Source organism: Notamacropus eugenii, chromosome 2, assembly GCF_028372415.1.
Source record: "Notamacropus eugenii isolate mMacEug1 chromosome 2, mMacEug1.pri_v2, whole genome shotgun sequence".
NCBI classification, from domain to species: domain Eukaryota; kingdom Metazoa; phylum Chordata; class Mammalia; order Diprotodontia; family Macropodidae; genus Notamacropus; species Notamacropus eugenii.
Genome location: NC_092873.1, coordinates 39,240,139 through 39,248,768, shown reverse-complemented (window position 1 = coordinate 39,248,768; position 8,630 = coordinate 39,240,139). Strand labels below are relative to the sequence as shown.

Here is an 8,630-nt window from a genome sequence, read left to right as displayed (position 1 = left end):
AGCTTTGAGTAGGAGGTAGTTGGTACCTGAGCTAAGCCTTGAAGGAAGATAAGGCTGTAAAGAAGGGAGCGGGGGATGGGAAGGGAGGCTCTCACTTTGGGAAACTGTCAATGAAGCAGGTTCTCCCCCAGGAATTCAGGGATCTGGGAAGAAAAGATTATGAACTGCTAGAGACAGTATGGTGAGGTGGATGACCTACTGGCCTTGGAGCCAGGAGAAGGTAACATGATCATGAAACATTAGAAAATGTGCTGATTGAAAGCAGTTTCCTCTAATTCTCTGTCCCTGGGTGACCTTGGGGGAAGCCATCTCACTTCCTTGGCCTCAGTTTCATTCTCTGTAAAATGAGGAGGCTTGGGTTAGATGGGGCTCAGGGTCCCTCCTAGCTCTACATCTATGTTCCTAAGTCCTAAGTTCAAGGTCTGCCTAGGTTACTATCTGTGGACTCTGTGCTATGAGAGGTCTTGTTGTGAGGGACAAAAGAAGGTATCCTGATGAGGCAAAGGAGGGAGTTATTAGGTGAGCACCTACTTGGTTAGGTCTAGAAGTAGAGGGAGGAGAGTCTAAGTCAAAAGGTGATCAAGTGTTAGAGCCAACACAGAGAGCTGATTGTTAAATTTTTGGCATTCACACCTAGGTAATTGACAAAGCTACAAATCAGGGCTTGATTTCTTGTTTTGTTGGTTGTCTAGACTTAAGTAAGTAATGGAGAAAATGTAGATTAAACTTAAACTTATGTAGATGAAACTTAAAATTATATTGCACTTTCTGGAGAGCTGGTTGTTAAACATTTACGAGTATATCACTGAAATGAATCATCCAGTTGCTAGAGTAGAGACTGAGACTTCTGGTCAGTGCTAAACCAGGGATTGGAATGCAGAGTGTTTCAGGGAGCTGATTGTTTTTTGGACTCAATTTATTGTTCCAAAAGTTGACTTTTTTTGAGGGGGGGCAAGAGCCCTTACACTGATATAACAACATCCTCAGTCCATGACCTCCACTAAGTCAGCTGGGGATAGGACACATAGCAGAAGTGGGAGTCTGAGTCCCTGGACCACCTCCCCCAAAGACAGGTCCTTTAGTGTTCTCCCCCTTTGATGGAGAAGTTGTCTCACTCTGAGTCAGCATGTTCAGTCCAGTGGTGGCAGCTTGAATTTAAGGTTTTCCGAATCTTTGCTGGGTTCTCTTTTGAATTCCATCTTTCCTCTCTGCTCTGCACTTGTTAGCAATATTGCTCTTCTCCCATCACAGAGACTCAAACCCTTGGGAATCATCTTCTTAGAGCCCTCCTTTGCCTTCCACCTGGATTACTTGGTCTGTTAAAACTGGAGGCATCAGAGCTGAGCTTGGTTCATCTCAGCCTACACCCAAGAGATCTGTAGCAGTCAGGATGTTCTTTCCCTGAGACAGACCCTTCCCCAAAGGGCCAACAAGATGCCACTTAGCCAGATGAAAGTGGGAAGCCTCGTTAATCCAAACCACTCTGGTGACTTCAATATGCTGCTAGTTTCTTCCAGGCTGAAGTTATTTTTTTTAATGTAAAATAAGTTTATTGACATTTTTTTTTCTGCATCAACTTCATTTCCAAATATATTCCTTTCCTCTTACCTCCCCAGAGAGTCATGCCCTGTAACAAAGAATAAAAAAGAAGAGAGAAAAGATAGGTTATCAAGACTAACCCACACATCAATTTAATTTGACAATATATGCCACTTTCTACTCCCATATTCCCCCATCTCTGCAAAAAAGGAAGAGACTTATATTTTCTCAATTCTTCTGGTGCTTAGTATGGTATTAGCAAACACAGCAGGTATTTAACAAATGCTTGTTGACATTTTCAATCAAGCTTGATCACCAAACTAGTTTCAGAGTTTTCATTTTTTATTATTGTTTTTTCCACTCACCTTGTCCCAGTCATTGCCCAGTATATTGTTCTCCAGGTTCTTCTTCCTTCATTCTGTATCAGTTCATAGAAGTCTTCACATGTATCTCTGAATTCTTCATATTCATAGTTTCTTGCAGCACAGTCCCACTCCATGACATCCATATACCACAATTTGTTTAGCCATCCCCTAATTTCTCGGCATCAACCTTGTTTTCAGTTCTTTGCCACTGTAAAAAGCACTGCTGCAAGTGTTTTGGTAGACATGAGGCTTTTCTTTGACCTCCTTGGAGTGTGTGCCCAGTAGTGTGATCTCTAGGTTAAAATAATTTTCAGAGCCTTCCAAAGTAGGGGGAAATCATCTCCTGTGGAAAACATAGGTCACTAGGGCAGCTTCCAGGGCACCCAATGAAGCCAGCAGAAATCTACAGTTTCACTGTATCTCTGAGTTCCAAGAAATTCAGCTCTGGAAATAGTTGACCACTTACCTGTCTGCTTTCTTTCTTCTGTAATCACAGTCAATGTCTCCTATGCTGGGTTGGACCAAAAAGATGCTCCAGGGGAAGTGAATAAAGAGGAGGCACCTGGGTGCCTTTAAAAAGTTAGGAGATATAGGAGGGGAAAAGAGAAAGGATGGGAGGGCCAGATAAGGCTAAAGGTTCTCTGGGTCAGCTGCCCCACAGGTGATTCCATTTCCAAACATCCCCAGCCAGTGAGAGGTGAGGAGGGGTTCTGGATTATTTGGAACAGAGCTAATCAAAAATAAATGAATGAATGAAACATTTAGTAAGTGCTTACTAGGTGTAAAGCACTGTGCTGAGAGGTAGGGATACAAATAGAAAAGGAAGACCCTCCCTCACATTCTAGCCCCCAAGACACTGGGTGCCTATGGAAGAATTGCAGAGATGATGGCAGCCTATACACCTGTCACACAGGCTCAAACACTTGAGACCATCTTTGGCTCTGTTCTTTCCCATGGAAGGAGATTAAATCCAATTCCCTTGCATGTCATGGCATCCCCTCCCAGATGTCAAGGTCTTTTTCAAGAATGACTAACAAACAGCAACTCCTTCAATACTGTATCCATTGATCCCTTTTTCCTTTCTTCTCCCACAGGGATGGTCATCACCTGATATTTAGATCACCATAGCAGCCTCTTGGCCAGCTTTTCTGACTCTGGGCTCTCCCCTCTAATAAATCTTGCACCCCTCTGCAGGGTTGCCCTAGCAATGGTGACACCTGGGTAAGCAACTTGCAATGACTCTCTGGGCGAGAGAGTGGCCTATGGCTGGCACTGCAGGCCACAGGACACTGTGATGGGCAGGCTTTGGGAGTGTGGGGAGCAGGGTGGTAGTGGGCTACAGAGGAGCAAAATTGAGGTAGAACTACATCAGGGAGGAAGTGTATGCCATATGGTTGTTTCCTGTTTTAACTAATTATTCCTGCTAATTAGATGCTGAGTTATTTTGATACTACTGAAGGACTATAGTGTGGAATGGTGGAAAGGGTTTGGATTTGAAGTCAGAGGACTTGGTTGAATCTCCTACCTTTGTCATTTAGTACCCATATGACCTTTTGCCACTTGTCAAAGATGGCTAGATCTGTGACCCTATGATTAGGTGGTTTCTAAGGCTCCTTCTGGCTTTGAATCTATGATCCCATGACTCAATGACCCAACTTTCCAAGCAGCAAAGTTCTTCTGAGGGCAGAGTTATAACTAGGGTGTGTCAACTGGGCTTTGTTCTAGGATGCTGACACTTACAGGGGGTTGACAGCACTTGTATTCCTTCAGTAGCATGGGAACAACTAATCTTGGTCCCTAGTTAGCAAGAATCATTAGTGAAAATAGATTGTGCCCTTCCTGTTGCTCCCCGCTCCATCCAAATCTTTTCCCAGAGGACTCAGGGTCCTGAGGGTCAAGGTCTCTTACCACAGTATTCTTCCTCCCCACCTCTGAATTATGTTTTTATAAGTAATTTTATACCTTTTGTGCTGCCATGGTTACTAGTTATGGCCCTTTCTGAGTATAGACATACCTCATTCCATCATGCTTCATAGATATTGTGTTTTGTACTAATTGAAGATTTGTGGCAACCCTGCCTTGAGTAAGTCTATTGGTCCATTTTCCCAACAGCACGTGCTCATATTGCGTCTCTATGTCACATTTTGGTAATTCTTACCATATTTCAAACTTTTTCATTATTATTATATTTGTTATGGTGACCTATGATCAGTGATCTTTGATGTTATAATTATAATTATTCTTTGGCACCACACGGCCCCATCCATCTAAGAAAGTGAACTTACTTAATAAATGTTAGTATGTGTTCTGACTACTCCACTCACCGGCAATTCCTGTCTGTCTACCCCTTCTTGGGCCTCCCCATTCCCTGAAATACAACAGTATTGAAATTAGGCCAGTTAATAACCCTACAATGGCCTCTAAGCATTCAAGTGAAAGGAAGAGTCAATCAATACAGTAAACTTCATTGTTGTCTTATTTTAAGAAATCACCACAACCACTCCAGCCTTCGGTAACCACTGCCTTGATCAGTTAGTCAGTAGCCATCAACACTGGGACAAGATCCTCCATCAGCAAAAGATTCCAACTCACTGAAGGCTCAGATGATAGTTAACACTTTTAGCAATAGAATATTTTAAATTAAGATATGTACATTGGGATGTTTTTAGGCATAATACTATTGCACACTTAATAGACTACAATATGGTGTTGTTATTTGTTCTTCCTTGTGGAAAAGGACCAATGACATCACAGGTGATTTCTTGATTTGCATGTGAATTGGATGGAAGTGAGGCATAGCTGTGCAAAATCATCAGCCTCACTCCCTCTTCCAGAGTCATGGAAGGCCAGTGGCAAGACAAAAGTCCAGATGACTGGCAATGGCCCAGGCTACAGGGGATGACCTTGGTGTCTTTGATGCCTGACCAAGCTCTAAGCATCATGGCCATTGGAACAAATTCTGCCAGGGGATGTCTTCACAAGCTTGGGGTAGTCATCCCCCTAACACAGACCTGTTGATTAACCTAAGCCTGATTTAGCCTATCTGTCAAGATGGTTTACCAGAGTTTGTCTGCTTCACAGACTACAGTTCTAGGAGTCACAGAGGAGAGCTGGGTGAGAGGTAGACACCAAAGGTGGATGAGCAGCCTTGAAAAGGCTCAGCAAACTTACATACCAGAGGTGCTACCCTATACATCCCACAGCATAGCATAAACATAACTTTTATATGCACCAAGCAACCAAAAAAATTCCTGTGACTCATTTATTGTCATATTTGCTTTATTGCAGCCGTCTGGAACTGAATCCACAATATCTCTGAGGGATGCCATATGTATAGCTTGGGGATTCCTGTCAATGATAAGCCATGGGAGGGAGATGTGTTGCTGAAATCTAGCTCAGGGTACTGGAATCTCAACTTAACACCCCTAGTGCCCCTCTCCATCTCGAAGCCGCCAAAGGCTAGGAAAAGGAGTGGCGTCCTGGAGGAGGCAGTGCAGCACAACGGAAAGGGCACTCCTCTGGAGTCAGAGAACCTGGATTCAAATCCCACCCAGGTGCCATCTGGATGACTCTCAGCAAGTCATCTCATCTCCTTGGGCCTCCATTTCCTCATCTGTAAAATAGATCCTTTCCAGCTTTAGATTTATGGAGGGTGAATTCTGCTCAGCCCCTTTTACACACATTGGAGTTTAGGGTTGGGCTGGTCAGCCCTGGAGAGTTGGTTGGAGTTACAGCCTAGTGGCTTCATCTCTGAGCCTTTCCTCAGAAGGCAGAGTGAAATTGTGGAAAGAGCCCTAGACTTGGAGTCAGAAAAGATTCCTGGCTATGATACTTACTACTTTTTGTGAGTGGGCAAGTCACTCCCCCTTCTCTGAGCCTCAGTGCTGTCCTCTGTAAAATCATCCCTCTCCTTCCATTATGAAGTGGTTGGAAGGAAAGTGATTCATAAACCTCATCTTGCTAGAGAAATGCACATTAATATTACTGTGTGTAATCCAGCCTGGGTGCTGGGCTGGAGGGAGAGGGGAAACAAGACCACTGAGGAGCCTGTCCTCTCATTAGGCAGATCAGTCTCCCCTTTCTCATACTTACTTATATATATTCTGACTCCAGCATTCTGGGTATCATATTAATTATGGCTCATAAGTCTAGGGATTCTCTGCTCAATATACTGCATAAGACTGACATAAGACAAATAATTTATTCTTCCTCATAAGAAGGAAGGCTAAGCAGAAAAAGAACTGCCTCATGCAGTAAACCAAAAAGCATTTCTTATGTGCCTACTATGTGCCAGTCATGGGGCTAAGTGCTGAGTATAGAAAGAAAGACAAAAGCACTTCTTGTCTCTAAGTCTTTACGGTCTCATGGGGGCGATCACATGCAAACAACTGTATAAATAAAGCATCTACATGTAGATGGAATGTAATCTCTGAGGGAAGGCACTAGCATTAAGGAGGGTCATGAAAGGCTTCCTCTAGAAGATGGGATTTGAGCTGAGGCTTGACAGAAGCCAGGAGGCGATGAGGAGGAAGAACATTCCAGAGATGGGGGGGATGGCCAGGGAAAATGCCCAGAGTTAGAAGAAGGTGGAGTGAAGGTATTGTTCCCAGAAGAGCAAGGAGGCTGATATCACTGGGAAGTAATGTAAAATAATACTGGAAAGGCAGGAAGGGTCAGGGTATCAAGGACTTTAAAAGCCAAAGAGAGGATTCTATGTTTGATCCTCAGATAATAGGGAGCTGCTGGAGATCATTGAATTGAGTCAGACGTGTGCTTTAGAAAGATTCATTTGACAGATGAGTAAAGAATGAATTGGAGTGGGGAGAGATTTGAGACTGGGAGACCCACCAGCAGGCTCTTGCTGTAGTCCAGGTAAAAGGTGCTGAGGGTTGGCACCAGAGTGGTGGCAGTGTCAGAGGAAAGAAGGAGGAGTATCCAAGAGAAGTTGAAAGAATTGACAGGTTCTGGCAACAAGTTGGATGTTGGGGATGAGAGAGAGTGAGGAGTCAAGGATGATCTCTAGATTGTGAAACTGAGAGACTGGGAGGATGGTGGTACCCTCTAGAGACATAGGGAAGTTAAGAGGGGAGGGTTTGGGGGGAACAAAATGCAAGGATTAGAAAAGAATTCAGTGATTGATTGTATAATTAGTATAATTAATAATTGGTTGAAAAATGAATATTTAAGCCTCATCAAAACATGTTGTGTTTTTTTTTCAAGATCTGTAACCACTTCTGTGGTTCTGTAACCACTTCTGGTATGTTTTTGCAACAAAATTGGCCAGGGTTGGGTCAATCCTTTTGTCTAAGACCATCTTCCCCAATGCAGAAGCTTTCCCTGCTATCAGTCACCATCGTTCTTGGGATTTTTCCCCTGCCACATTTAGGTAGGGTTAAACAGTTTAGGACTTCCTAATCTTTCCAGGGTCCTCAGAACACATCTCTCTTGGAGCTATTTGTTTACCTATGGTGGCCATTCAGACCTGCATAAGCTTGCCTAGTTGAGGCCGCTCAAGAGAAAGCACTACCCATTTCTCCAATTCCTACATCCTTGCATGGAAGAGTCACATCAGAGAGATCCCACCACTTTCCACACAGAAGAGTCACAGCCAAGAGACTGAGCCAGAAGCATCCTGTTCCCAGCTGTTGTCAAGGCACCAGAAAAGACCAAGGGACTGATCAGGGTTGGTCAAATCACTCTGAAATGGCAATCCTTTTAGCAATGGATCACCAGATGTCTGGAAGCAGCTTCAAAGCCCATAGGGGGTCAACTGAAGGCAAATCCAAGTGTTCCATGCTCCTGTAACATGTGAATGAGGTGGGGGGGAGGGGTGGATGGGCCTGGACTGAATGGCCTCTGATGTCTATTCTAACTTCCTATCTATGGTCTTATGACCATGTGTTTTATTTCATGTCTGTTGTATCCCCCTTAAAACCTCCCCACCCCCACCCCGCACTGTGCCTAGTACAGAGGATTGAGTGGATACTCAATAGAATCACAAATCTATAGGGGATATTAGAAGCTATCTAGACCTGACCCCTCTGTCATTTTACAGTAAGTTAAGTGACTTACCTAGGTTCTGGCACAGTGCTTAAGAAATGTTTGTTGCCTGCCTTGTTGCCCAAGGTAGTAACCCAAGTAATAACTTGGGATTTGAACCCAGGACCTTTGACTCCAGAGCCAATGTTCTTTTCCACTCTACCATGATGCCTCCCAATAGATGTTTGGCTGATACACTCTATAGCTCAGATGAGCTTTGATAAGACTCAGGCTCCCCATCTGGATCCTAGCAGCAGTACCTTGGAGAGCAGCTGGCTTCTGTGGCCAGCAGCCAGCCCTCCCTCCTCTGGCACCCTTATTCTGGAGAGGTATAGCTTTCCCAACAACAGACAACAACAATTTTCCAATAGACCATCCATCTGCACACCTTCTGCTGATAGATTTACTCATCTCCCATGCTTTTCTCACTGGAGAGAAGGTGAGAAGTCATCTGCCTCTGCCAGACTCCAGGCTAGAACTTCCAATTCTCTGTGGGTGCTCTGGGTGCTGCTGATAGCTTTTTATTCTTTAGTTCTTAAAGAGATATGTAAATGTTTCCTCTGCCTGTCACCTTCTTGGATTGAATAGATGATAGTCAAGATCATGGGTAGGAACTCCTAGCTTTGCTCAATTCACAGATTCTGGACCTCAGAAGTCACTGAGTTTAACTCCCTCATTTTACAGACA

At 44.0% G+C, this 8,630-nt stretch overlaps 1 long non-coding RNA gene across 1 annotated transcript; it reads right to left on the bottom strand.

Moving 5' to 3' along the window:
• Positions 1–898: 898 nt before the first annotated feature.
• On the bottom strand, positions 899–6,139 carry LOC140524984 (uncharacterized). The gene is made up of 2 exons (XR_011973886.1): positions 1,905–6,139; positions 899–1,627 (listed from the first exon to the last, which is right to left on the bottom strand). It is a non-coding gene; the product is annotated as an uncharacterized lncRNA (long non-coding RNA).
• Between the last annotated feature and the right edge of the window lie 2,491 nt (positions 6,140–8,630).